Genomic DNA, 22,838 nt, shown 5'->3' on the forward strand with positions numbered 1-22,838 from the left:
TTGTACGTTATGAAGAGAAGCCAGAGTGTGTGTTTCTTTTGCCTCGCAGGAAGCCGCAGTGACTGCTCGTCCCGGCTTCCGGCGTCACGGTAGGCCCTGTTTGCTTGGCTGACGCGGCAGATCTCAGGCCCCGCCTGCTCTGCTCCAGAGCTCCACTTTGACAGGAAAGGGGTGACTGGAGAGGACGTTCGCGGCTTCAGGCTGCTTCTGGCCCTGGGCTTGGCAGACCTTCATTTCTTTGTTTGTACGTTATGAAGAGAAGCCAGAGTGTGTGTTTCTTTCGCCTCGTCACGGTAGGCCCTGTTTGCTTGGCTGAAGCGGCATTTCTCAGCCCGCCTGCTTCTGCTCTGCCTCCAGAGCTCCACTTTGACAGGAGAGGCGTGACTGAGAGCATGTTCGCCGCTTCAGGCTGCTTTCTGGCTCTTCTCTGGCAGATGTTAATTTGTTTGGCATTCTTGCTTTTGCACAAGGTCAGCAAAGGGGGCACCGTTCCGGAGGCGCTGCAATACCGGGTCGATGCGTGGAGCGAACGGAGCGAGCCCTTATTCAGCTCCCTGTTCTAAAAATGCGTTAATACGTTGCCCCCGAATCGGGGGCGTATCAGATATTAAACTGATAAGAACAGATACTACACTTGATCTTAGCCAAAAGGCCGAGAAGCGATGGCCTGCTACGGGTTCCTGGCTGAGCCGCCTTTCGGACACTTCTCGCTTGTGACGGTGCTCACAGGGAGGCAGCCGCTTCAAATCTCCGCCCACCCAGTATACCTCAGAGGCCTGCGGAGCTCCCTGGAATTGCGCGCTGCTTTCTTCTGCTATTTCTTTTGAACAACGAGAGAGGGCCCAGCCAGACGGCAGACCCTGCCAAAAATAGGTGCAACTCCTTAGCGCTGCTCTCCACGGAAGTCTTTAGCAAAAGGCGAAAGACTTGTACGTTATGAAAAGAAGCCAGAGTGTGGTTTCTTTTGCCTCGCAGGAAGCCGCAGTGACTGCTCGTCCCGGCTTCCGGCGTCACGGTAGGCCCTGTTTGCTTGGCTGAAGCGGCAGATCTCAGGCCCCGCCTGCTCTGCTCCAGAGCTCCACTTTGACAGGAAAGGGTGACTGGAGAGGACGTTCGCGGCTTCAGGCTGCTTTCTGGCCCTGGCTTGGCAGACCTTCATTTCTTTGGCTTGTACGTTATAAGAGAAGCCAGAGTGTGTGTTTCTTTCGCCTCGTCACGTAGGCCCTATTTGCTTGGCCAGATCTCCACTTTGACAGGAAAGGGGTGACTGGAGAGGACGTTCGCGGCTTCAGGCTGCTTTCTGGCCCTGGGCTGGCAGACCTTCATTTCTTTGGCTTGTAGTTATGAAGAGAAGCCAGAGTGTGTTTTCTTTCGCCTCGTCACGGTAGGCCCTATTTGCTTGGCCAGATCTCCACTTTGACAGGAAAGGGGTGACTGGAGAGGACGTTCGCGGCTTCAGGCTGCTTTCTGGCCCTGCGCTTGGCAGACCTTCATTTCTTTGGTTTGTACGTTATGAAGAGAAGCCAGAGTGTGTGTTTCTTTCGCCTCGTCACGGTAGGCCCTGTTTGCTTGGCTGAAGCGGCATTTTTCAGCCGCGCCTGCTTCTGCTCTGCTCCAGAGCTCCACTTTGACAGAGAGGCGTGACTGGAGAGCATGTTCGCCGCTTCAGGCTGTTTCTGGCTCTTCTCTGGCAGATGTTAATTTGTTGGCATTCTTGCTTTTGCACAAGGTCAGCAAAGGGGGCACCGTTCCGGAGGCGCGCAATACGGGTCGATGCGTGGAGCGAACGGAGCGAGCCCCTTATTCAGCTCCCTGTTCTAAAATGCGTTTAATACGTTGCCCCCGAATCGGGGGCGTATCAGATATTAACTGATAAGACAGTATACACTTGATCTTAGCCAAAAGGCCGAGAAGCGATGGCCTGCTACGGGTTCCTGGCTGAGCCGCCTTCTCGGGACACTTCTCGCTTGTGACGGTGCTCACAGGGAGGCAGCCGCTTCAATCTCCGCCACCCAGTGTACCTCAGAGGCCTGCGGAGCTCCTGGAATTGCGCGCGCTTTCTTCTGCTATTTCTTTTGAACAACGAGGAGAGGGCCCAGCCAGACGGCAGACCCTGCCAAAATAGTGCAACTCCTTAGCGCTGCTCTCCACGGAAGTCTTTAGTAAAAGGCGAAAGACTTGTACGTTATGAAGAGAAGCCAGAGTGTGTGTTTCTTTGCCTCGCAGGAAGCCGCAGTGACTGCTCGTCCCGGCTTCCGGCGTCACGGTAGGCCCTGTTTGCTTGGCTGAGCGGCAGATCTCAGGCCCGCTGCTCTGCTCAGAGCCATTGCAGGAAGGGGTACTGGGAGGACGTTCGGGCTTCAGGCTGTTTCTGGCCTGGCTTGCAGACTTCATTCTTTGGCTGTACGTATGAAGAGAGCAGAGTGTGTGTTTTTCGCTCGTCACGGAGTTTGCTTGGCCAGATCTCCACTTTGACAGGAAGGGGTGACTGGAGAGGACGTTCGCGGCTTCAGGCTGCTTTCTGGCCCTGGGCTTGGCAGACCTTCATTTCTTTGGCTTGTACATTATGAAGAGAAGCCAGAGTGTGTGTTTCTTTCGCCTCGTCACGGTAGGCCCTATTTGCTTGGCCAGATCTCACTTTGACAGGAAGGGTGACTGGAGAGGACTTCGCGGCTTCAGGCTGCTTTCTGGCCCTGGCTTGGCAGACCTTCATTTCTTTGGTTGTACGTTATGAAGAGAAGCCAGAGTGTGTGTTTCTTTCGCTCGTCACGGTAGGCCTGTTTGCTTGGCTGAAGCGGCATTTCTCAGGCCGCGCCTGCTTCTGCTCTGCTCCAGAGCTCCACTTTGACAGGAGAGGCGTGACTGGAGAGCATGTTCGCCGCTTCAGGCTGCTTTCTGGCTCTTCTCTGGCAGATGTTAATTTGTTTGGCATTCTTGCTTTTGCACAAGGTCAGCAAAGGGGCACCGTTCCGGAGGCGCTGCAATACCGGGTCGATGCGTGGAGCGAACGGAGCGAGCCCCTTATTCAGCTCCCTGTTCTAAAAATGCGTTTAATACGTTGCCCCGAATCGGGGCGTATCAGATATTAAACTGATAAGAACAGATACTACACTTGATCTAGCCAAAAGGCCGAGAAGCGATGGCCTGCTACGGGTTCCTGGCTGAGCCGCCTTCTCGGGACACTTCTCGCTTGTGACGGTGCTCACAGGGAGGCAGCCGCTTCAAATCTCCGCCCACCAGTGTACCTCAGAGGCCTGCGGAGCTCCCTGGAATTGCGCGCTGCTTTCTTCTGCTATTTTTTTTGAACAACGAGGAGAGGGCCAGCCAGACGGCAGACCCTGCCAAAAATAGGTGCAACTCCTTAGCGCTGCTCTCCACGGAAGTCTTAGTAAAAGGCGAAAGACTTGTACGTTATGAAGAGAAGCCAGAGTGTGTTTTCTTTTGCCTCGCAGGAAGCCGCAGTGACTGCTCGTCCCGGCTTCCGGCGTCACGGTAGGCCCTGTTTGCTTGGCTGAAGCGGCAGATCTCAGGCCCCGCCTGCTCTGCTCCAGAGCTCCACTTTGACAGGAAAGGGGTGACTGGAGAGGACGTTCGCGGCTTCAGGCTGCTTTCTGGCCCTGGGCTTGGCAGACCTTCATTTCTTTGGCTTGTACGTTATGAAGAGAAGCCAGAGTGTGTGTTCTTTCGCCTCGTCACGGTAGGCCCTATTTGCTTGGCAGATCTCCACTTTGACAGGAAAGGGGTGACTGGAGAGGACGTTCGCGGCTTCAGGCTGCTTTCTGGCCCTGCGCTTGGCAGACCTTCATTTCTTTGGTTTGTACGTTATGAAGAGAAGCCAGAGTGTGTGTTTCTTTCGCCTCGTCACGGTAGGCCCTGTTTGCTTGGCTGAAGCGGCATTTCTCAGGCCGCGCCTGCTTCTGCTCTGCTCCAGAGCTCCACTTTGACAGGAGAGGCGTGACTGGAGAGCATGTTCGCCGCTTCAGGCTGCTTTCTGGCTCTTCTCTGGCAGATGTTAATTTGTTTGGCATTCTTGCTTTTGCACAAGGTCAGCAAAGGGGGCACCGTTCCCGGAGGCGCTGCAATACCGGGTCGATGCGTGGAGCGAACGGAGCGAGCCCTTATTCAGCTCCCTGTTCTAAAAATGCGTTTAATACGTTGCCCCGAATCGGGGGCGTATCAGATATTAAACTGATAAGAACAGATACTACACTTGATCTTAGCCAAAAGGCCGAGAAGCGATGGCCTGCTACGGGTTCCTGGCTGAGCCGCCTTCTCGGGACACTTCTCGCTTGTGACGGTGCTCACAGGGAGGCAGCCGCTTCAAATCTCCGCCCACCCAGTGTACCTCAGAGGCCTGCGGAGCTCCCTGGAATTGCGCGCTGCTTTCTTCTGCTATTTCTTTGAACAACGAGGAGAGGGCCCAGCCAGACGGCAGACCTGCCAAAATAGGTGCAACTCCTTAGCGCTGCTCTCCACGGAAGTCTTTAGTAAAAGGCGAAAGACTTGTACGTTATGAAGAGAAGCCAGAGTGTGTGTTTCTTTTGCCTCGCAGGAAGCCGCAGTGACTGCTCGTCCCGGCTTCCGGCGTCACGGTAGGCCCTGTTTGCTTGGCTGAAGCGGCAGATCTCAGGCCCCGCCTGCTCTGCTCCAGAGCTCCACTTTGACAGGAAAGGGGTGACTGGAGAGGACGTTCGCGGCTTCAGGCTGCTTTCTGGCCCTGGGCTTGGCAGACCTTCATTTCTTTGGCTTGTACGTTATGAAGAGAAGCCAGAGTGTGTGTTTCTTTCGCCTCGTCACGGTAGGCCCTATTTGCTTGGCCAGATCTCCACTTTGACAGGAAAGGGGTGACTGGAGAGGACGTTCGCGGCTTCAGGCTGCTTCTGGCCCTGGGCTTGGCAGACCTTCATTTCTTTGGCTTGTACTTATGAAGAGAAGCCAGAGTGTGTGTTTCTTTCGCCTCGTCACGGTAGGCCCTATTTGCTTGGCCAGATCTCCACTTTGACAGGAAAGGGGTGACTGGAGAGGACGTTCGCGGCTTCAGGCTGCTTTCTGGCCCTGCGCTTGGCAGACCTTCATTTCTTTGGTTTGTACGTTATGAAGAGAAGCCAGAGTGTGTGTTTCTTTCGCCTCGTCACGGTAGGCCCTGTTTGCTTGGCTGAAGCGGCATTTCTCAGGCCGCGCCTGCTTCTGCTCTGCTCCAGAGCTCCACTTTGACAGGAGAGGCGTGACTGGAGAGCATGTTCGCCGCTTCAGGCTGCTTTCTGGCTCTTCTCTGGCAGATGTTAATTTGTTTGGCATTCTTGCTTTTGCACAAGGTCAGCAAAGGGGGCACCGTTCCCGGAGGCGCTGCAATACCGGGTCGATGCGTGGAGCGAACGGAGCGAGCCCCTTATTCAGCTCCCTGTTCTAAAAATGCGTTTAATACGTTGCCCCCGAATCGGGGGCGTATCAGATATTAAACTGATAAGAACAGATACTACACTTGATCTTAGCCAAAAGGCCGAGAAGCGATGGCCTGCTACGGGTTCCTGGCTGAGCCGCCTTCTCGGGACACTTCTCGCTTGTGACGGTGCTCACAGGGAGGCAGCCGCTTCAAATCTCCGCCCACCCAGTGTACCTCAGAGGCCTGCGGAGCTCCCTGGAATTGCGCGCTGCTTTCTTCTGCTATTTCTTTTGAACAACGAGGAGAGGGCCCAGCCAGACGGCAGACCCTGCCAAAAATAGGTGCAACTCCTTAGCGCTGCTCTCCACGGAAGTCTTTAGTAAAAGGCGAAAGACTTGTACGTTATGAAGAGAAGCCAGAGTGTGTGTTTCTTTTGCCTCGCAGGAAGCCGCAGTGACTGCTCGTCCCGGCTTCCGGCGTCACGGTAGGCCCTGTTTGCTTGGCTGAGCGGCAGATCTCAGGCCCCGCCTGCTCTGCTCCAGAGCTCCACTTTGACAGGAAAGGGGTGACTGGAGAGGACGTTCGCGGCTTCAGGCTGCTTTCTGGCCCTGGGCTTGGCAGACCTTCATTTCTTTGGCTTGTAAGTTATGAAGAGAAGCCAGAGTGTGTGTTTCTTTCGCCTCGTCACGGTAGGCCCTATTTGCTTGGCCAGATCTCCACTTTGACAGGAAAGGGGTGACTGGAGAGGACGTTCGCGGCTTCAGGCTGCTTTCTGGCCCTGCGCTTGGCAGACCTTCATTTCTTTGGTTTGTACGTTATGAAGAGAAGCCAGAGTGTGTGTTTCTTTCGCCTCGTCACGGTAGGCCCTGTTTGCTTGGCTGAAGCGGCATTTCTCAGGCCGCGCCTGCTTCTGCTCTGCTCCAGAGCTCCACTTTGACAGGAGAGGCGTGACTGGAGAGCATGTTCGCCGCTTCAGGCTGCTTTCTGGCTCTTCTCTGGCAGATGTTAATTTGTTTGGCATTCTTGCTTTGCACAAGGTCAGCAAAGGGGGCACCGTTCCCGGAGGCGCTGCAATACCGGGTCGATGCGTGGAGCGAACGGAGCGAGCCCCTTATTCAGCTCCCTGTTCTAAAAATGCGTTTAATACGTTGCCCCCGAATCGGGGGCGTATCAGATATTAAACTGATAAGAACAGATACTACACTTGATCTTAGCCAAAAGGCCGAGAAGCGATGGCCTGCTACGGGTTCCTGGCTGAGCCGCCTTCTCGGGACACTTCTCGCTTGTGACGGTGCTCACAGGGAGGCAGCCGCTTCAAATCTCCGCCCACCCAGTGTACCTCAGAGGCCTGCGGAGCTCCCTGGAATTGCGCGCTGCTTTCTTCTGCTATTTCTTTTGAACAACGAGGAGAGGGCCCAGCCAGACGGCAGACCCTGCCAAAAATAGGTGCAACTCCTTAGCGCTGCTCTCCACGGAAGTCTTTAGTAAAAGGCGAAAGACTTGTACGTTATGAAGAGAAGCCAGAGTGTGTGTTTCTTTTGCCTCGCAGGAAGCCGCAGTGACTGCTCGTCCCGGCTTCCGGCGTCACGGTAGGCCCTGTTTGCTTGGCTGAAGCGGCAGATCTCAGGCCCCGCCTGCTCTGCTCCAGAGCTCCACTTTGACAGGAAAGGGGTGACTGGAGAGGACGTTCGCGGCTTCAGGCTGCTTTCTGGCCCTGGGCTTGGCAGACCTTCATTTCTTTGGCTTGTAGTTATGAAGAGAAGCCAGAGTGTGTGTTTCTTTCGCCTCGTCACGGTAGGCCCTATTTGCTTGGCCAGATCTCCACTTTGACAGGAAAGGGGTGACTGGAGAGGACGTTCGCGGCTTCAGGCTGCTTTCTGGCCCTGCGCTTGGCAGACCTTCATTTCTTTGGTTTGTACGTTATGAAGAGAAGCCAGAGTGTGTGTTTCTTTCGCCTCGTCACGGTAGGCCCTGTTTGCTTGGCTGAAGCGGCATTTCTCAGGCCGCGCCTGCTTCTGCTCTGCTCCAGAGCTCCACTTTGACAGGAGAGGCGTGACTGGAGAGCATGTTCGCCGCTTCAGGCTGCTTTCTGGCTCTTCTCTGGCAGATGTTAATTTGTTTGGCATTCTTGCTTTTGCACAAGGTCAGCAAAGGGGGCACCGTTCCCGGAGGCGCTGCAATACCGGGTCGATGCGTGGAGCGAACGGAGCGAGCCCCTTATTCAGCTCCCTGTTCTAAAAATGCGTTTAATACGTTGCCCCCGAATCGGGGGCGTATCAGATATTAAACTGATAAGAACAGATACTACACTTGATCTTAGCCAAAAGGCCGAGAAGCGATGGCCTGCTACGGGTTCCTGGCTGAGCCGCCTTCTCGGGACACTTCTCGCTTGTGACGGTGCTCACAGGGAGGCAGCCGCTTCAAATCTCCGCCCACCCAGTGTACCTCAGAGGCCTGCGGAGCTCCCTGGAATTGCGCGCTGCTTTCTTCTGCTATTTCTTTTGAACAACGAGGAGAGGGCCCAGCCAGACGGCAGACCCTGCCAAAAATAGGTGCAACTCCTTAGCGCTGCTCTCCACGGAAGTCTTTAGTAAAAGGCGAAAGACTTGTACGTTATGAAGAGAAGCCAGAGTGTGTGTTTCTTTGCCTCGCAGGAAGCCGCAGTGACTGCTCGTCCCGGCTTCCGGCGTCACGGTAGGCCCTGTTTGCTTGGCTGAAGCGCAGATCTCAGGCCCCGCCTGCTCTGCTCCAGAGCTCCACTTTGACAGGAAAGGGGTGACTGGAGAGGACGTTCGCGGCTTCAGGCTGCTTTCTGGCCCTGGGCTTGGCAGACCTTCATTTCTTTGGCTTGTACGTTATGAAGAGAAGCCAGAGTGTGTGTTTCTTTCGCCTCGTCACGGTAGGCCCTATTTGCTTGGCCAGATCTCCACTTTGACAGGAAAGGGGTGACTGGAGAGGACGTTCGCGGCTTCAGGCTGCTTTCTGGCCCTGCGCTTGGCAGACCTTCATTTCTTTGGTTTGTACGTTATGAAGAGAAGCCAGAGTGTGTGTTTCTTTCGCCTCGTCACGGTAGGCCCTGTTTGCTTGGCTGAAGCGGCATTTCTCAGGCCGCGCCTGCTTCTGCTCTGCTCCAGAGCTCCACTTTGACAGGAGAGGCGTGACTGGAGAGCATGTTCGCCGCTTCAGGCTGCTTTCTGGCTCTTCTCTGGCAGATGTTAATTTGTTTGGCATTCTTGCTTTTGCACAAGGTCAGCAAAGGGGGCACCGTTCCCGGAGGCGCTGCAATACCGGGTCGATGCGTGGAGCGAACGGAGCGAGCCCCTTATTCAGCTCCCTGTTCTAAAAATGCGTTTAATACGTTGCCCCCGAATCGGGGGCGTATCAGATATTAAACTGATAAGAACAGATACTACACTTGATCTTAGCCAAAAGGCCGAGAAGCGATGGCCTGCTACGGGTTCCTGGCTGAGCCGCCTTCTCGGGACACTTCTCGCTTGTGACGGTGCTCACAGGGAGGCAGCCGCTTCAAATCTCCGCCCACCCAGTGTACCTCAGAGGCCTGCGGAGCTCCCTGGAATTGCGCGCTGCTTTCTTCTGCTATTTCTTTTGAACAACGAGGAGAGGGCCCAGCCAGACGGCAGACCCTGCCAAAAATAGGTGCAACTCCTTAGCGCTGCTCTCCACGGAAGTCTTTAGTAAAAGGCGAAAGACTTGTACGTTATGAAGAGAAGCCAGAGTGTGTGTTTCTTTTGCCTCGCAGGAAGCCGCAGTGACTGCTCGTCCCGGCTTCCGGCGTCACGGTAGGCCCTGTTTGCTTGGCTGAAGCGGCAGATCTCAGGCCCCGCCTGCTCTGCTCCAGAGCTCCACTTTGACAGGAAAGGGGTGACTGGAGAGGACGTTCGCGGCTTCAGGCTGCTTTCTGGCCCTGGGCTTGGCAGACCTTCATTTCTTTGGCTTGTACGTTATGAAGAGAAGCCAGAGTGTGTGTTTCTTTCGCCTCGTCACGGTAGGCCTATTTGCTTGGCCAGATCTCCACTTTGACAGGAAAGGGGTGACTGGAGAGGACGTTCGCGGCTTCAGGCTGCTTCTGGCCTGGCTTGGCAGACCTTCATTTCTTTGGCTTGTACTTATGAAGAGAAGCCAGAGTGTGTGTTTCTTTCGCCTCGTCACGGTAGGCCTATTTGCTTGGCCAGATCTCCACTTTGACAGGAAAGGGTGACTGGAGAGGACGTTCGCGGCTTCAGGCTGCTTTCTGGCCCTGGCTTGGCAGACCTTCATTTCTTTGGTTTGTACGTTATGAAGAGAAGCCAGAGTGTGTGTTTCTTTCGCCTCGTCACGGTAGGCCCTGTTTGCTTGGCTGAAGCGGCATTTCTCAGGCCGCGCCTGCTTCTGCTCTGCTCCAGAGCTCCACTTTGACAGGAGAGGCGTGACTGGAGAGCATGTTCGCCGCTTCAGGCTGCTTTCTGGCTCTTCTCTGGCAGATGTTAATTTGTTTGGCATTCTTGCTTTTGCACAAGGTCAGCAAAGGGGGCACCGTTCCCGGAGGCGCTGCAATACCGGGTCGATGCGTGGAGCGAACGGAGCGAGCCCCTTATTCAGCTCCCTGTTCTAAAAATGCGTTTAATACGTTGCCCCCGAATCGGGGGCGTATCAGATATTAAACTGATAAGAACAGATACTACACTTGATCTTAGCCAAAAGGCCGAGAAGCGATGGCCTGCTACGGGTTCCTGGCTGAGCCGCCTTCTCGGGACACTTCTCGCTTGTGACGGTGCTCACAGGGAGGCAGCCGCTTCAAATCTCCGCCCACCCAGTGTACCTCAGAGGCCTGCGGAGCTCCCTGGAATTGCGCGCTGCTTTCTTCTGCTATTTCTTTTGAACAACGAGGAGAGGGCCCAGCCAGACGGCAGACCCTGCCAAAAATAGGTGCAACTCCTTAGCGCTGCTCTCCACGGAAGTCTTTAGTAAAAGGCGAAAGACTTGTACGTTATGAAGAGAAGCCAGAGTGTGTGTTTCTTTTGCCTCGCAGGAAGCCGCAGTGACTGCTCGTCCCGGCTTCCGGCGTCACGGTAGGCCCTGTTTGCTTGGCTGAAGCGGCAGATCTCAGGCCCCGCCTGCTCTGCTCCAGAGCTCCACTTTGACAGGAAAGGGGTGACTGGAGAGGACGTTCGCGGCTTCAGGCTGCTTTCTGGCCCTGGGCTTGGCAGACCTTCATTTCTTTGGCTTGTAAGTTATGAAGAGAAGCCAGAGTGTGTGTTTCTTTCGCCTCGTCACGGTAGGCCCTATTTGCTTGGCCAGATCTCCACTTTGACAGGAAAGGGGTGACTGGAGAGGACGTTCGCGGCTTCAGGCTGCTTTCTGGCCCTGCGCTTGGCAGACCTTCATTTCTTTGGTTTGTACGTTATGAAGAGAAGCCAGAGTGTGTGTTTCTTTCGCCTCGTCACGGTAGGCCCTGTTTGCTTGGCTGAAGCGGCATTTCTCAGGCCGCGCCTGCTTCTGCTCTGCTCCAGAGCTCCACTTTGACAGGAGAGGCGTGACTGGAGAGCATGTTCGCCGCTTCAGGCTGCTTTCTGGCTCTTCTCTGGCAGATGTTAATTTGTTTGGCATTCTTGCTTTTGCACAAGGTCAGCAAAGGGGCACCGTTCCCGGAGGCGCTGCAATACCGGGTCGATGCGTGGAGCGAACGGAGCGAGCCCCTTATTCAGCTCCCTGTTCTAAAAATGCGTTTAATACGTTGCCCCCGAATCGGGGGCGTATCAGATATTAAACTGATAAGAACAGATACTACACTTGATCTTAGCCAAAAGGCCGAGAAGCGATGGCCTGCTACGGGTTCCTGGCTGAGCCGCCTTCTCGGGACACTTCTCGCTTGTGACGGTGCTCACAGGGAGGCAGCCGCTTCAAATCTCCGCCCACCCAGTGTACCTCAGAGGCCTGCGGAGCTCCCTGGAATTGCGCGCTGCTTTCTTCTGCTATTTCTTTTGAACAACGAGGAGAGGGCCCAGCCAGACGGCAGACCCTGCCAAAAATAGGTGCAACTCCTTAGCGCTGCTCTCCACGGAAGTCTTTAGTAAAAGGCGAAAGACTTGTACGTTATGAAGAGAAGCCAGAGTGTGTGTTTCTTTTGCCTCGCAGGAAGCCGCAGTGACTGCTCGTCCCGGCTTCCGGCGTCACGGTAGGCCCTGTTTGCTTGGCTGAAGCGGCAGATCTCAGGCCCCGCCTGCTCTGCTCCAGAGCTCCACTTTGACAGGAAAGGGGTGACTGGAGAGGACGTTCGCGGCTTCAGGCTGCTTTCTGGCCCTGGGCTTGGCAGACCTTCATTTCTTTGGCTTGTAGTTATGAAGAGAAGCCAGAGTGTGTGTTTCTTTCGCCTCGTCACGGTAGGCCCTATTTGCTTGGCCAGATCTCCACTTTGACAGGAAAGGGGTGACTGGAGAGGACGTTCGCGGCTTCAGGCTGCTTTCTGGCCCTGCGCTTGGCAGACCTTCATTTCTTTGGTTTGTACGTTATGAAGAGAAGCCAGAGTGTGTGTTTCTTTCGCCTCGTCACGGTAGGCCCTGTTTGCTTGGCTGAAGCGGCATTTCTCAGGCCGCGCCTGCTTCTGCTCTGCTCCAGAGCTCCACTTTGACAGGAGAGGCGTGACTGGAGAGCATGTTCGCCGCTTCAGGCTGCTTTCTGGCTCTTCTCTGGCAGATGTTAATTTGTTTGGCATTCTTGCTTTTGCACAAGGTCAGCAAAGGGGGCACCGTTCCCGGAGGCGCTGCAATACCGGGTCGATGCGTGGAGCGAACGGAGCGAGCCCCTTATTCAGCTCCCTGTTCTAAAAATGCGTTTAATACGTTGCCCCCGAATCGGGGCGTATCAGATATTAAACTGATAAGAACAGATACTACACTTGATCTTAGCCAAAAGGCCGAGAAGCGATGGCCTGCTACGGGTTCCTGGCTGAGCCGCCTTCTCGGGACACTTCTCGCTTGTGACGGTGCTCACAGGGAGGCAGCCGCTTCAAATCTCCGCCCACCCAGTGTACCTCAGAGGCCTGCGGAGCTCCCTGGAATTGCGCGCTGCTTTCTTCTGCTATTTCTTTTGAACAACGAGGAGAGGGCCCAGCCAGACGGCAGACCCTGCCAAAAATAGGTGCAACTCCTTAGCGCTGCTCTCCACGGAAGTCTTTAGTAAAAGGCGAAAGACTTGTACGTTATGAAGAGAAGCCAGAGTGTGTGTTTCTTTTGCCTCGCAGGAAGCCGCAGTGACTGCTCGTCCCGGCTTCCGGCGTCACGGTAGGCCCTGTTTGCTTGGCTGAAGCGCAGATCTCAGGCCCCGCCTGCTCTGCTCCAGAGCTCCACTTTGACAGGAAAGGGGTGACTGGAGAGGACGTTCGCGGCTTCAGGCTGCTTTCTGGCCCTGGGCTTGGCAGACCTTCATTTCTTTGGCTTGTACGTTATGAAGAGAAGCCAGAGTGTGTGTTTCTTTCGCCTCGTCACGGTAGGCCCTATTTGCTTGGCCAGATCTCCACTTTGACAGGAAAGGGGTGACTGGAGAGGACGTTCGCGGCTTCAGGCTGCTTTCTGGCCCTGCGCTTGGCAGACCTTCATTTCTTTGGTTTGTACGTTATGAAGAGAAGCCAGAGTGTGTGTTTCTTTCGCCTCGTCACGGTAGGCCCTGTTTGCTTGGCTGAAGCGGCATTTCTCAGGCCGCGCCTGCTTCTGCTCTGCTCCAGAGCTCCACTTTGACAGGAGAGGCGTGACTGGAGAGCATGTTCGCCGCTTCAGGCTGCTTTCTGGCTCTTCTCTGGCAGATGTTAATTTGTTTGGCATTCTTGCTTTTGCACAAGGTCAGCAAAGGGGGCACCGTTCCCGGAGGCGCTGCAATACCGGGTCGATGCGTGGAGCGAACGGAGCGAGCCCCTTATTCAGCTCCCTGTTCTAAAAATGCGTTTAATACGTTGCCCCCGAATCGGGGGCGTATCAGATATTAAACTGATAAGAACAGATACTACACTTGATCTTAGCCAAAAGGCCGAGAAGCGATGGCCTGCTACGGGTTCCTGGCTGAGCCGCTTCTCGGGACACTTCTCGCTTGTGACGGTGCTCACAGGGAGGCAGCCGCTTCAAATCTCCGCCCACCCAGTGTACCTCAGAGGCCTGCGGAGCTCCCTGGAATTGCGCGCTGCTTTCTTCTGCTATTTCTTTTGAACAACGAGGAGAGGGCCCAGCCAGACGGCAGACCCTGCCAAAAATAGGTGCAACTCCTTAGCGCTGCTCTCCACGGAAGTCTTTAGTAAAAGGCGAAAGACTTGTACGTTATGAAGAGAAGCCAGAGTGTGTGTTTCTTTTGCCTCGCAGGAAGCCGCAGTGACTGCTCGTCCCGGCTTCCGGCGTCACGGTAGGCCCTGTTTGCTTGGCTGAGCGGCAGATCTCAGGCCCCGCCTGCTCTGCTCCAGAGCTCCACTTTGACAGGAAAGGGGTGACTGGAGAGGACGTTCGCGGCTTCAGGCTGCTTTCTGGCCTGGGCTTGGCAGACCTTCATTTCTTTGGTTTGTACGTTATGAAGAGAAGCCAGAGTGTGTGTTTCTTTCGCCTCGTCACGGTAGGCCCTGTTTGCTTGGCTGAAGCGGCATTTCTCAGGCCGCGCCTGCTTCTGCTCTGCTCCAGAGCTCCACTTTGACAGGAGAGGCGTGACTGGAGAGCATGTTCGCCGCTTCAGGCTGCTTTCTGGCTCTTCTCTGGCAGATGTTAATTTGTTTGGCATTCTTGCTTTTGCACAAGGTCAGCAAAGGGGGCACCGTTCCCGGAGGCGCTGCAATACCGGGTCGATGCGTGGAGCGAACGGAGCGAGCCCCTTATTCAGCTCCCTGTTCTAAAAATGCGTTTAATACGTTGCCCCCGAATCGGGGGCGTATCAGATATTAAACTGATAAGAACAGATACTACACTTGATCTTAGCCAAAAGGCCGAGAAGCGATGGCCTGCTACGGGTTCCTGGCTGAGCCGCCTTCTCGGGACACTTCTCGCTTGTGACGGTGCTCACAGGGAGGCAGCCGCTTCAAATCTCCGCCCACCCAGTGTACCTCAGAGGCCTGCGGAGCTCCCTGGAATTGCGCGCTGCTTTCTTCTGCTATTTCTTTTGAACAACGAGGAGAGGGCCCAGCCAGACGGCAGACCCTGCCAAAAATAGGTGCAACTCCTTAGCGCTGCTCTCCACGGAAGTCTTTAGTAAAAGGCGAAAGACTTGTACGTTATGAAGAGAAGCCAGAGTGTGTGTTTCTTTTGCCTCGCAGGAAGCCGCAGTGACTGCTCGTCCCGGCTTCCGGCGTCACGGTAGGCCCTGTTTGCTTGGCTGAAGCGGCAGATCTCAGGCCCCGCCTGCTCTGCTCCAGAGCTCCACTTTGACAGGAAAGGGGTGACTGGAGAGGACGTTCGCGGCTTCAGGCTGCTTTCTGGCCCTGGGCTTGGCAGACCTTCATTTCTTTGGCTTGTACGTTATGAAGAGAAGCCAGAGTGTGTGTTTCTTTCGCCTCGTCACGGTAGGCCCTATTTGCTTGGCCAGATCTCCACTTTGACAGGAAAGGGGTGACTGGAGAGGACGTTCGCGGCTTCAGGCTGCTTTCTGGCCCTGGGCTTGGCAGACCTTCATTTCTTTGGCTTGTAAGTTATGAAGAGAAGCCAGAGTGTGTGTTTCTTTCGCCTCGTCACGGTAGGCCCTATTTGCTTGGCCAGATCTCCACTTTGACAGGAAAGGGGTGACTGGAGAGGACGTTCGCGGCTTCAGGCTGCTTTCTGGCCCTGCGCTTGGCAGACCTTCATTTCTTTGGTTTGTACGTTATGAAGAGAAGCCAGAGTGTGTGTTTCTTTCGCCTCGTCACGGTAGGCCCTGTTTGCTTGGCTGAAGCGGCATTTCTCAGGCCGCGCCTGCTTCTGCTCTGCTCCAGAGCTCCACTTTGACAGGAGAGGCGTGACTGGAGAGCATGTTCGCCGCTTCAGGCTGCTTTCTGGCTCTTCTCTGGCAGATGTTAATTTGTTTGGCATTCTTGCTTTTGCACAAGGTCAGCAAAGGGGGCACCGTTCCCGGAGGCGCTGCAATACCGGGTCGATGCGTGGAGCGAACGGAGCGAGCCCCTTATTCAGCTCCCTGTTCTAAAAATGCGTTTAATACGTTGCCCCCGAATCGGGGCGTATCAGATATTAAACTGATAAGAACAGATACTACACTTGATCTTAGCCAAAAGGCCGAGAAGCGATGGCCTGCTACGGGTTCCTGGCTGAGCCGCCTTCTCGGGACACTTCTCGCTTGTGACGGTGCTCACAGGGAGGCAGCCGCTTCAAATCTCCGCCCACCCAGTGTACCTCAGAGGCCTGCGGAGCTCCCTGGAATTGCGCGCTGCTTTCTTCTGCTATTTCTTTTGAACAACGAGGAGAGGGCCCAGCCAGACGGCAGACCCTGCCAAAAATAGGTGCAACTCCTTAGCGCTGCTCTCCACGGAAGTCTTTAGTAAAAGGCGAAAGACTTGTACGTTATGAAAGAAGCCAGAGTGTGTGTTTCTTTTGCCTCGCAGGAAGCCGCAGTGACTGCTCGTCCCGGCTTCCGGCGTCACGGTAGGCCCTGTTTGCTTGGCTGAAGCTGCAGATCTCAGGCCCCGCCTGCTCTGCTCCAGAGCTCCACTTTGACAGGAAAGGGGTGACTGGAGAGGACGTTCGCGGCTTCAGGCTGCTTTCTGGCCCTGGGCTTGGCAGACCTTCATTTCTTTGGCTTGTACGTTATGAAGAGAAGCCAGAGTGTGTGTTTCTTTCGCCTCGTCACGGTAGGCCCTATTTGCTTGGCCAGATCTCCACTTTGACAGGAAAGGGGTGACTGGAGAGGACGTTCGCGGCTTCAGGCTGCTTTGGCCTGGCTTGGCAGACCTTCATTTCTTTGCTTGTATTTGAGAAGCGGTGTGTGTTCTTTCGCTCGTCACGGTAGCCTATTTGCTTGCCAGATCTCCACTTGACAGGAAGGGTGACTGGAGAGACGTTCGCGGCTTCAGGCTGCTTTCTGGCCTGCGCTTGGCAGACCTTCATTTCTTTGGTTTGTACGTTATGAAGAGAAGCCAGAGTGTGTGTTTCTTTCGCCTCGTCACGGTAGGCCCTGTTTGCTTGGCTGAAGCGGCATTTCTCAGGCCGCGCCTGCTTCTGCTCTGCTCCAGAGCTCCACTTTGACAGGAGAGGCGTGACTGGAGAGCATGTTCGCCGCTTCAGGCTGCTTTCTGGCTCTTCTCTGGCAGATGTTAATTTGTTTGGCATTCTTGCTTTTGCACAAGGTCAGCAAAGGGGGCACCGTTCCCGGAGGCGCTGCAATACCGGGTCGATGCGTGGAGCGAACGGAGCGAGCCCCTTATTCAGCTCCCTGTTCTAAAAATGCGTTTAATACGTTGCCCCCGAATCGGGGGCGTATCAGATATTAAACTGATAAGAACAGATACTACACTTGATCTTAGCCAAAAGGCCGAGAAGCGATGGCCTGCTACGGGTTCCTGGCTGAGCCGCCTTCTCGGGACACTTCTCGCTTGTGACGGTGCTCACAGGGAGGCAGCCGCTTCAAATCTCCGCCCACCCAGTGTACCTCAGAGGCCTGCGGAGCTCCCTGGAATTGCGCGCTGCTTTCTTCTGCTATTTCTTTTGAACAACGAGGAGAGGCCCAGCCAGACGGCAGACCCTGCCAAAAATAGGTGCAACTCCTTAGCGCTGCTCTCCACGGAAGTCTTTAGTAAAAGGCGAAAGACTTGTACGTTATGAAGAGAAGCCAGAGTGTGTGTTTCTTTTGCCTCGCAGGAAGCCGCAGTGACTGCTCGTCCCGGCTTCCGGCGTCACGGTAGGCCCTGTTTGCTTGGCTGAAGCGGCAGATCTCAGGCCCCGCCTGCTCTGCTCCAGAGCTCCACTTTGACAGGAAAGGGGTGACTGGAGAGGACGTTCGCGGCTTCAGGCTGCTTTCTGGCCCTGGGCTTGGCAGACCTTCATTTCTTTGGCTTGTAAGTTATGAAGAGAAGCCAGAGTGTGTGTTTCTTTCGCCTCGTCACGGTAGGCCCTATTTGCTTGGCCAGATCTCCACTTTGACAGGAAAGGGGTGACTGGAGAGGACGTTCGCGGCTTCAGGCTGCTTTCTGGCCCTGGCTTGGCAGACCTTCATTTCTTTGGTTTGTACGTTATGAAGAGAAGCCAGAGTGTGTGTTTCTTTCGCCTCGTCACGGTAGGCCCTGTTTGCTTGGCTGAAGCGGCATTTCTCAGGCCGCGCCTGCTTCTGCTCTGCTCCAGAGCTCCACTTTGACAGGAGAGGCGTGACTGGAGAGCATGTTCGCCGCTTCAGGCTGCTTTCTGGCTCTTCTCTGGCAGATGTTAATTTGTTTGGCATTCTTGCTTTTGCACAAGGTCAGCAAAGGGGGCACCGTTCCCGGAGGCGCTGCAATACCGGGTCGATGCGTGGAGCGAACGGAGCGAGCCCCTTATTCAGCTCCCTGTTCTAAAAATGCGTTTAATACGTTGCCCCCGAATCGGGGCGTATCAGATATTAAACTGATAAGAACAGATACTACACTTGATCTTAGCCAAAAGGCCGAGAAGCGATGGCCTGCTACGGGTTCCTGGCTGAGCCGCCTTCTCGGGACACTTCTCGCTTGTGACGGTGCTCACAGGGAGGCAGCCGCTTCAAATCTCCGCCCACCCAGTGTACCTCAGAGGCCTGCGGAGCTCCCTGGAATTGCGCGCTGCTTTCTTCTGCTATTTCTTTTGAACAACGAGGAGAGGGCCCAGCCAGACGGCAGACCCTGCCAAAAATAGGTGCAACTCCTTAGCGCTGCTCTCCACGGAAGTCTTTAGTAAAAGGCGAAAGACTTGTACGTTATGAAGAGAAGCCAGAGTGTGTGTTTCTTTTGCCTCGCAGGAAGCCGCAGTGACTGCTCGTCCCGGCTTCCGGCGTCACGGTAGGCCCTGTTTGCTTGGCTGAAGCGGCAGATCTCAGGCCCCGCCTGCTCTGCTCCAGAGCTCCACTTTGACAGGAAAGGGGTGACTGGAGAGGACGTTCGCGGCTTCAGGCTGCTTTCTGGCCCTGGGCTTGGCAGACCTTCATTTCTTTGGCTTGTAAGTTATGAAGAGAAGCCAGAGTGTGTGTTTCTTTCGCCTCGTCACGGTAGGCCCTATTTGCTTGGCCAGATCTCCACTTTGACAGGAAAGGGGTGACTGGAGAGGACGTTCGCGGCTTCAGGCTGCTTTCTGGCCCTGCGCTTGGCAGACCTTCATTTCTTTGGTTTGTACGTTATGAAGAGAAGCCAGAGTGTGTGTTTCTTTCGCCTCGTCACGGTAGGCCCTGTTTGCTTGGCTGAAGCGGCATTTCTCAGGCCGCGCCTGCTTCTGCTCTGCTCCAGAGCTCCACTTTGACAGGAGAGGCGTGACTGGAGAGCATGTTCGCCGCTTCAGGCTGTTTCTGGCTCTTCTCTGGCAGATGTTAATTTGTTTGGCATTCTTGCTTTTGCACAAGGTCAGCAAAGGGGGCACCGTTCCCGGAGGCGCTGCAATACCGGGTCGATGCGTGGAGCGAACGGAGCGAGCCCCTTATTCAGCTCCCTGTTCTAAAAATGCGTTTAATACGTTGCCCCCGAATCGGGGCGTATCAGATATTAAACTGATAAGAACAGATACTACACTTGATCTTAGCCAAAAGGCCGAGAAGCGATGGCCTGCTACGGGTTCCTGGCTGAGCCGCCTTCTCGGGACACTTCTCGCTTGTGACGGTGCTCAAGGGAGGCAGCCGCTTCAAATCTCCGCCCACCCAGTGTACCTCAGAGGCCTGCGGAGCTCCCTGGAATTGCGCGCTGCTTTCTTCTGCTATTTCTTTGAACAACGAGGAGAGGCCCAGCCAGACGGCAGACCCTGCCAAAAATAGGTGCAACTCCTTAGCGCTGCTCTCCACGGAATCTTTATAAAAGGCGAAAGACTTGTACGTTATGAAGAGAAGCCAGAGTGTGTGTTTCTTTGCCTCGCAGGAAGCCGCAGTGACTGCTCGTCCCGGCTTCCGGCGTCACGGTAGGCCCTGTTTGCTTGGCTGAAGCGGCAGATCTCAGGCCCCGCCTGCTCTGCTCCAGAGCTCCACTTTGACAGGAAAGGGGTGACTGGAGAGGACGTTCGCGGCTTCAGGCTGCTTTCTGGCCCTGGGCTTGGCAGACCTTCATTTCTTTGGCTTGTACGTTATGAAGAGAAGCCAGAGTGTGTGTTTCTTTCGCCTCGTCACGGTAGGCCCTATTTGCTTGGCCAGATCTCCACTTTGACAGGAAAGGGTGACTGGAGAGGACGTTCGCGGCTTCAGGCTGCTTTCTGGCCCTGGCTTGGCAGACCTTCATTTCTTTGGTTTGTACGTTATGAAGAGAAGCCAGAGTGTGTGTTTCTTTCGCCTCGTCACGGTAGGCCCTGTTTGCTTGGCTGAAGCGGCATTTCTCAGGCCGCGCCTGCTTCTGCTCTGCTCCAGAGCTCCACTTTGACAGGAGAGGCGTGACTGGAGAGCATGTTCGCCGCTTCAGGCTGCTTTCTGGCTCTTCTCTGGCAGATGTTAATTTGTTTGGCATTCTTGCTTTGCACAAGGTCAGCAAAGGGGCACCGTTCCGGAGGCGCTGCAATACCGGGTCGATGCGTGGAGCGAACGGAGCGAGCCCCTTATTCAGCTCCCTGTTCTAAAAATGCGTTTAATACGTTGCCCCGAATCGGGGGCGTATCAGATATTAAACTGATAAGAACAGATACTACACTGATCTTAGCCAAAAGGCCGAGAAGCGATGGCCTGCTACGGGTTCCTGGCTGAGCCGCCTTCTCGGACACTTCTCGCTTGTGACGGTGCTCACAGGGAGGCAGCCGCTTCAAATCTCCGCCCACCCAGTGTACCTCAGAGGCCTGCGGAGCTCCCTGAATTGCGCCTGCTTTCTTCTGCTATTTCTTTTGAACAACGAGAGAGGGCCCAGCCAGACGGCAGACCCTGCCAAAAATAGGTGCAACTCCTTAGCGCTGCTCTCCACGGAAGTCTTTAGTAAAAGGCGAAAGACTTGTACGTTATGAGAGAAGCCAGAGTGTGTGTTTCTTTTGCCTCGCAGGAAGCCGCATGACTGCTCGTCCCGGCTTCGGCGTCACGGTAGCCCTGTTGCTGCTGAAGCGCAATCTCAGCCCCTGCTCTGCTCCAGAGCTCCACTTGACAGAAGGGTGACTGGAGAGGAGTCGCGGCTCAGGCTGCTTCTGCCCTGGCTGGCAGACCTTCATTTTTGGCTTGTACTTATGAAGAGAAGCCAGAGTGTGTGTTTCTTTCGCCTCGTCACGGTAGCCCTATTCTTGCCAATCTCCACTTTGACAGGAAGGGTGACTGAGAGGACGTTCGCGGCTTCAGCTGCTTTCTGCCCGGGCTTGCAGACCTTCATTTCTTGTTTGTACGTATGAAAAACCAGAGTGTTGTTTCTTTCGCCCGTCACGTAGGCCCTGTTTGCTGGCTGAACGGCATTCTCAGCCGCGCCTGCTTCTGCTCTGCTCCAGAGCTCCACTTTGACAGAAGCGTGACTGGAGAGCATGTTCGCCGCTCAGGCTGCTTTCTGCTCTTCTCTGGCAGATGTTAATTGTTTGGCATTCTTGCTTTTGCACAAGGTCAGCAAAGGGCACGTTCCGGAGGCGCTGCAATACCGGGTCGATGCGTGGAGCGAACGGAGCGAGCCCCTTATTCAGCTCCCTGTTCTAAAAATGCGTTTAATACGTTGCCCCCGAATCGGGGCGTATCAGATATTAAACTGATAAGAACAGATACTACACTTGATCTTAGCCAAAAGCCGAGAAGCGATGGCCTGCTACGGGTTCCTGGCTGAGCCGCCTTCTCGGGACACTTCTCGCTTGTGACGTGCTCACAGGAGGCAGCCGCTTCAAATCTCCGCCCACCCAGTGTACTCAGAGGCCTGCGGAGCTCCCTGGAATTGCGGCTGCTTTCTTCTGCTATTTCTTTTGAACAACGAGGAGAGGGCCCAGCCAAGCAACCCTGCCAAAAATAGGTGCAACTCCTTAGCGCTGCTCTCCACGGAAGTCTTTAGTAAAAGGCGAAGACTTGTACGTTATGAAGAAGCCAGAGTGTGTGTTTCTTTTGCCTCGCAGGAAGCCGCAGTGACTGCTCGTCCCGGCTTCCGGCGTCACGGTAGCCCTGTTTGCTTGGCTGAAGCGCAATCTCAGGCCCCGCCTGCTCTGCTCCAGAGCTCCACTTTGACAGGAAAGGGGTGACTGGAGAGGACGTTCGCGGCTTCAGGCTGCTTTCTGGCCCTGGGCTTGGCAGACCTTCATTTCTTTGGCTTGTACGTTATGAGAGAAGCCAGAGTGTGTGTTTCTTTCGCCTCGTCACGGTAGGCCCTATTTGCTTGCCAGATCTCCACTTTGACAGGAAAGGGGTGACTGGAGGGACGTTCGCGCTTCAGGCTGCTTTCTGGCCCTGCGCTTGGCAGACCTTCATTCTTTGGTTTGTACGTTTGAAGAGAAGCCGAGTGTGTGTTTCTTTCGCCTCGTCACGGTAGCCTGTTGCTTGGCTGAAGCGATTTCTCAGGCGCGCCTGCTTCTGCTCTGCTCCAGAGTCCACTTTGGGAGGCGTGACTGGGGCATGTTCGCCGCTTCAGGCTGCTTTCTGGCTCTTCTCTGGCAGATGTTAATTTGTTTGCATTCTTGCTTTTGCACAAGGTCAGCAAAGGGCACCGTTCCCGGAGCGCTGCATACCGGGTCGATCGTGGAGCGAACGGAGCGAGCCCTTATTCAGCTCCCTGTTTCTAAAAATGCGTTTAATACGTTGCCCCCGAATCGGGGGCGTATCAGATATTAACTGATAAGAACAGATACTACACTTGATCTTAGCCAAAAGGCGAGAAGCGATGGCCTGCTACGGGTTCCTGGCTGAGCCGTCTTTCGGGACACTTCTCGCTTGTGACGGTTGCTCACAGGGAGGCAGCCGCTTCAAATCTCCGCCCACCCAGTGTACCTCAGAGGCCTGCGGAGCTCCCTGAAATTGCGCGCTGCTTTCTTCTGCTATTCTTTTGAACAACGAGGAGAGGGCCCAGCCAGACGGCAGACCCTGCCAAAAATAGGTGCAACTCCTTAGCGCTGCTCTCCACGGAAGTCTTTAGTAAAAGGCGAAAGACTTGTACGTTATGAAGAGAAGCCAGAGTGTGTGTTTCTTTTGCCTCGCAGGAAGCCGCAGTGACTGCTCGTCCCGGCTTCCGGCGTCACGGTAGGCCCTGTTTGCTTGGCTGAGCGGCAGATCTCAGGCCCGCCTGCTCTGCTCCAGAGCTCCACTTTGACAGGAAAGGGGTGACTGGAGAGGACGTTCGCGGCTTCAGGCTGCTTTCTGGCCCTGGGCTTGGCAGACTTCATTTCTTGGCTGTGTAAGTTATGAAGAGAAGCCAGAGTGTGTGTTTCTTTCGCCTCGTCAC

General features: G+C 55.0%; 40 non-coding genes across 40 annotated transcripts; all 40 read right to left on the bottom strand.

Annotated features, from left to right (window-relative positions):
• Window positions 1–476: 476 nt before the first annotated feature.
• LOC112844811 (U2 spliceosomal RNA) lies at window positions 477–664 on the bottom strand. The gene has a single exon (XR_003217561.1). It is a non-coding gene; the product is annotated as a U2 spliceosomal RNA (small nuclear RNA).
• A 179-nt stretch (window positions 665–843) lies between these two features.
• Window positions 844–956, bottom strand: LOC112844834 (U5 spliceosomal RNA). The gene has a single exon (XR_003217584.1). It is a non-coding gene; the product is annotated as a U5 spliceosomal RNA (small nuclear RNA).
• A 779-nt stretch (window positions 957–1,735) lies between these two features.
• On the bottom strand, window positions 1,736–1,918 carry LOC112844817 (U2 spliceosomal RNA). Its single transcript, XR_003217567.1, has one exon. It is a non-coding gene; the product is annotated as a U2 spliceosomal RNA (small nuclear RNA).
• A 178-nt stretch (window positions 1,919–2,096) lies between these two features.
• On the bottom strand, window positions 2,097–2,207 carry LOC112844833 (U5 spliceosomal RNA). Its single transcript, XR_003217583.1, has one exon. It is a non-coding gene; the product is annotated as a U5 spliceosomal RNA (small nuclear RNA).
• Window positions 2,208–2,954: 747 nt separating this feature from the next.
• LOC112844813 (U2 spliceosomal RNA) lies at window positions 2,955–3,141 on the bottom strand. Its single transcript, XR_003217563.1, has one exon. It is a non-coding gene; the product is annotated as a U2 spliceosomal RNA (small nuclear RNA).
• Window positions 3,142–3,321: 180 nt separating this feature from the next.
• LOC112844838 (U5 spliceosomal RNA) lies at window positions 3,322–3,433 on the bottom strand. Its single transcript, XR_003217588.1, has one exon. It is a non-coding gene; the product is annotated as a U5 spliceosomal RNA (small nuclear RNA).
• A 618-nt stretch (window positions 3,434–4,051) lies between these two features.
• LOC112844810 (U2 spliceosomal RNA) lies at window positions 4,052–4,240 on the bottom strand. Its single transcript, XR_003217560.1, has one exon. It is a non-coding gene; the product is annotated as a U2 spliceosomal RNA (small nuclear RNA).
• A 181-nt stretch (window positions 4,241–4,421) lies between these two features.
• On the bottom strand, window positions 4,422–4,532 carry LOC112844832 (U5 spliceosomal RNA). The gene has a single exon (XR_003217581.1). It is a non-coding gene; the product is annotated as a U5 spliceosomal RNA (small nuclear RNA).
• Window positions 4,533–5,321: 789 nt separating this feature from the next.
• Window positions 5,322–5,512, bottom strand: LOC112844801 (U2 spliceosomal RNA). The gene has a single exon (XR_003217551.1). It is a non-coding gene; the product is annotated as a U2 spliceosomal RNA (small nuclear RNA).
• A 182-nt stretch (window positions 5,513–5,694) lies between these two features.
• LOC112844818 (U5 spliceosomal RNA) lies at window positions 5,695–5,807 on the bottom strand. Its single transcript, XR_003217568.1, has one exon. It is a non-coding gene; the product is annotated as a U5 spliceosomal RNA (small nuclear RNA).
• A 619-nt stretch (window positions 5,808–6,426) lies between these two features.
• LOC112844812 (U2 spliceosomal RNA) lies at window positions 6,427–6,617 on the bottom strand. Its single transcript, XR_003217562.1, has one exon. It is a non-coding gene; the product is annotated as a U2 spliceosomal RNA (small nuclear RNA).
• Window positions 6,618–6,799: 182 nt separating this feature from the next.
• On the bottom strand, window positions 6,800–6,912 carry LOC112844819 (U5 spliceosomal RNA). Its single transcript, XR_003217569.1, has one exon. It is a non-coding gene; the product is annotated as a U5 spliceosomal RNA (small nuclear RNA).
• A 620-nt stretch (window positions 6,913–7,532) lies between these two features.
• On the bottom strand, window positions 7,533–7,723 carry LOC112844823 (U2 spliceosomal RNA). The gene has a single exon (XR_003217573.1). It is a non-coding gene; the product is annotated as a U2 spliceosomal RNA (small nuclear RNA).
• Window positions 7,724–7,905: 182 nt separating this feature from the next.
• Window positions 7,906–8,018, bottom strand: LOC112844820 (U5 spliceosomal RNA). Its single transcript, XR_003217570.1, has one exon. It is a non-coding gene; the product is annotated as a U5 spliceosomal RNA (small nuclear RNA).
• A 619-nt stretch (window positions 8,019–8,637) lies between these two features.
• Window positions 8,638–8,828, bottom strand: LOC112844835 (U2 spliceosomal RNA). Its single transcript, XR_003217585.1, has one exon. It is a non-coding gene; the product is annotated as a U2 spliceosomal RNA (small nuclear RNA).
• A 182-nt stretch (window positions 8,829–9,010) lies between these two features.
• On the bottom strand, window positions 9,011–9,123 carry LOC112844821 (U5 spliceosomal RNA). Its single transcript, XR_003217571.1, has one exon. It is a non-coding gene; the product is annotated as a U5 spliceosomal RNA (small nuclear RNA).
• Window positions 9,124–9,906: 783 nt separating this feature from the next.
• On the bottom strand, window positions 9,907–10,097 carry LOC112844842 (U2 spliceosomal RNA). The gene has a single exon (XR_003217591.1). It is a non-coding gene; the product is annotated as a U2 spliceosomal RNA (small nuclear RNA).
• A 182-nt stretch (window positions 10,098–10,279) lies between these two features.
• On the bottom strand, window positions 10,280–10,392 carry LOC112844822 (U5 spliceosomal RNA). The gene has a single exon (XR_003217572.1). It is a non-coding gene; the product is annotated as a U5 spliceosomal RNA (small nuclear RNA).
• A 620-nt stretch (window positions 10,393–11,012) lies between these two features.
• LOC112844805 (U2 spliceosomal RNA) lies at window positions 11,013–11,203 on the bottom strand. Its single transcript, XR_003217555.1, has one exon. It is a non-coding gene; the product is annotated as a U2 spliceosomal RNA (small nuclear RNA).
• A 182-nt stretch (window positions 11,204–11,385) lies between these two features.
• Window positions 11,386–11,498, bottom strand: LOC112844824 (U5 spliceosomal RNA). The gene has a single exon (XR_003217574.1). It is a non-coding gene; the product is annotated as a U5 spliceosomal RNA (small nuclear RNA).
• Window positions 11,499–12,118: 620 nt separating this feature from the next.
• LOC112844806 (U2 spliceosomal RNA) lies at window positions 12,119–12,308 on the bottom strand. The gene has a single exon (XR_003217556.1). It is a non-coding gene; the product is annotated as a U2 spliceosomal RNA (small nuclear RNA).
• A 182-nt stretch (window positions 12,309–12,490) lies between these two features.
• Window positions 12,491–12,603, bottom strand: LOC112844825 (U5 spliceosomal RNA). The gene has a single exon (XR_003217575.1). It is a non-coding gene; the product is annotated as a U5 spliceosomal RNA (small nuclear RNA).
• Window positions 12,604–13,223: 620 nt separating this feature from the next.
• On the bottom strand, window positions 13,224–13,414 carry LOC112844802 (U2 spliceosomal RNA). Its single transcript, XR_003217552.1, has one exon. It is a non-coding gene; the product is annotated as a U2 spliceosomal RNA (small nuclear RNA).
• Window positions 13,415–13,595: 181 nt separating this feature from the next.
• LOC112844826 (U5 spliceosomal RNA) lies at window positions 13,596–13,708 on the bottom strand. The gene has a single exon (XR_003217576.1). It is a non-coding gene; the product is annotated as a U5 spliceosomal RNA (small nuclear RNA).
• Window positions 13,709–14,157: 449 nt separating this feature from the next.
• Window positions 14,158–14,348, bottom strand: LOC112844803 (U2 spliceosomal RNA). Its single transcript, XR_003217553.1, has one exon. It is a non-coding gene; the product is annotated as a U2 spliceosomal RNA (small nuclear RNA).
• A 182-nt stretch (window positions 14,349–14,530) lies between these two features.
• Window positions 14,531–14,643, bottom strand: LOC112844827 (U5 spliceosomal RNA). The gene has a single exon (XR_003217577.1). It is a non-coding gene; the product is annotated as a U5 spliceosomal RNA (small nuclear RNA).
• A 791-nt stretch (window positions 14,644–15,434) lies between these two features.
• Window positions 15,435–15,624, bottom strand: LOC112844807 (U2 spliceosomal RNA). Its single transcript, XR_003217557.1, has one exon. It is a non-coding gene; the product is annotated as a U2 spliceosomal RNA (small nuclear RNA).
• Window positions 15,625–15,806: 182 nt separating this feature from the next.
• On the bottom strand, window positions 15,807–15,918 carry LOC112844837 (U5 spliceosomal RNA). Its single transcript, XR_003217587.1, has one exon. It is a non-coding gene; the product is annotated as a U5 spliceosomal RNA (small nuclear RNA).
• Window positions 15,919–16,685: 767 nt separating this feature from the next.
• Window positions 16,686–16,876, bottom strand: LOC112844804 (U2 spliceosomal RNA). The gene has a single exon (XR_003217554.1). It is a non-coding gene; the product is annotated as a U2 spliceosomal RNA (small nuclear RNA).
• Window positions 16,877–17,057: 181 nt separating this feature from the next.
• LOC112844829 (U5 spliceosomal RNA) lies at window positions 17,058–17,170 on the bottom strand. The gene has a single exon (XR_003217578.1). It is a non-coding gene; the product is annotated as a U5 spliceosomal RNA (small nuclear RNA).
• A 620-nt stretch (window positions 17,171–17,790) lies between these two features.
• Window positions 17,791–17,980, bottom strand: LOC112844808 (U2 spliceosomal RNA). The gene has a single exon (XR_003217558.1). It is a non-coding gene; the product is annotated as a U2 spliceosomal RNA (small nuclear RNA).
• A 182-nt stretch (window positions 17,981–18,162) lies between these two features.
• Window positions 18,163–18,275, bottom strand: LOC112844830 (U5 spliceosomal RNA). The gene has a single exon (XR_003217579.1). It is a non-coding gene; the product is annotated as a U5 spliceosomal RNA (small nuclear RNA).
• A 620-nt stretch (window positions 18,276–18,895) lies between these two features.
• On the bottom strand, window positions 18,896–19,085 carry LOC112844809 (U2 spliceosomal RNA). The gene has a single exon (XR_003217559.1). It is a non-coding gene; the product is annotated as a U2 spliceosomal RNA (small nuclear RNA).
• A 179-nt stretch (window positions 19,086–19,264) lies between these two features.
• On the bottom strand, window positions 19,265–19,375 carry LOC112844841 (U5 spliceosomal RNA). The gene has a single exon (XR_003217590.1). It is a non-coding gene; the product is annotated as a U5 spliceosomal RNA (small nuclear RNA).
• Window positions 19,376–19,991: 616 nt separating this feature from the next.
• Window positions 19,992–20,179, bottom strand: LOC112844814 (U2 spliceosomal RNA). Its single transcript, XR_003217564.1, has one exon. It is a non-coding gene; the product is annotated as a U2 spliceosomal RNA (small nuclear RNA).
• A 178-nt stretch (window positions 20,180–20,357) lies between these two features.
• On the bottom strand, window positions 20,358–20,469 carry LOC112844836 (U5 spliceosomal RNA). Its single transcript, XR_003217586.1, has one exon. It is a non-coding gene; the product is annotated as a U5 spliceosomal RNA (small nuclear RNA).
• A 562-nt stretch (window positions 20,470–21,031) lies between these two features.
• On the bottom strand, window positions 21,032–21,218 carry LOC112844815 (U2 spliceosomal RNA). The gene has a single exon (XR_003217565.1). It is a non-coding gene; the product is annotated as a U2 spliceosomal RNA (small nuclear RNA).
• A 172-nt stretch (window positions 21,219–21,390) lies between these two features.
• LOC112844840 (U5 spliceosomal RNA) lies at window positions 21,391–21,502 on the bottom strand. Its single transcript, XR_003217589.1, has one exon. It is a non-coding gene; the product is annotated as a U5 spliceosomal RNA (small nuclear RNA).
• A 596-nt stretch (window positions 21,503–22,098) lies between these two features.
• LOC112844816 (U2 spliceosomal RNA) lies at window positions 22,099–22,282 on the bottom strand. The gene has a single exon (XR_003217566.1). It is a non-coding gene; the product is annotated as a U2 spliceosomal RNA (small nuclear RNA).
• Window positions 22,283–22,463: 181 nt separating this feature from the next.
• Window positions 22,464–22,576, bottom strand: LOC112844831 (U5 spliceosomal RNA). Its single transcript, XR_003217580.1, has one exon. It is a non-coding gene; the product is annotated as a U5 spliceosomal RNA (small nuclear RNA).
• Window positions 22,577–22,838: the final 262 nt, after the last annotated feature.

The sequence above is a fragment of the Oreochromis niloticus genome, unplaced genomic scaffold (genome assembly GCF_001858045.2).
Source record: "Oreochromis niloticus isolate F11D_XX unplaced genomic scaffold, O_niloticus_UMD_NMBU tig00001658_pilon, whole genome shotgun sequence".
In the NCBI taxonomy this organism is placed as follows: Eukaryota; Metazoa; Chordata; class Actinopteri; order Cichliformes; family Cichlidae; genus Oreochromis; species Oreochromis niloticus.